The sequence below is a fragment of the Apis dorsata genome, unplaced genomic scaffold (genome assembly GCF_000469605.1).
Source record: "Apis dorsata unplaced genomic scaffold, Apis dorsata 1.3 scaffold_524, whole genome shotgun sequence".
In the NCBI taxonomy this organism is placed as follows: Eukaryota; Metazoa; Arthropoda; class Insecta; order Hymenoptera; family Apidae; genus Apis; species Apis dorsata.
Window position 1 is genome coordinate 134085 of NW_006263747.1, and position 462 is coordinate 134546.

Sequence of the window (462 nt, forward strand, 5' to 3'; positions counted from 1 at the left end):
TTCGACCGTCTAATTTCGAATTTTCCAAAACGCGAGCATGATCGCGCGATGATGGAATGGAAATGAGCGACGCCGTCGGTGAAAGCGTGCCGCGTCTCATCTCGTCTCGTCCCGTCTCGTTGGACGAGAAGAGAGAAGTGTGGAAAGAGGGAGGGAGAAAGAGAGAGAGAGAGAGAGAGAGAGAGAGAGAGAGAGAGAGAGAGAGAGAGAGAGAGAGAGATAGTTGGAGAGGCCAAAGACATGTCCCGCGGGATTAAAGCAAAGCTCTGCGAAATTGCACGAAAGCCACGGAGTTTCAATAAACCCGACCACCGGCATGGTTAAAGCTGGCTCGTGATGGATATTGATTTTAATTTGAAATAAATCCGGTCTCTTTCGCGCGTCGGTTAACACGCGACGAAAACGGATCCCGGGCCGCGCGAGGATATGTGAACGAGAGAGAGAGAGCGCGCGCGCGCGCGA

The 462-nt window shown here is 52.6% G+C and overlaps 1 long non-coding RNA gene across 1 annotated transcript in view; it reads right to left on the minus strand.

Moving 5' to 3' along the window:
* Nucleotides 1-462, minus strand: part of LOC116186239 — a 13498-nt gene that overhangs the window by 11788 nt on the left and 1248 nt on the right. The gene's annotated exons all lie outside the window — the stretch shown is intronic.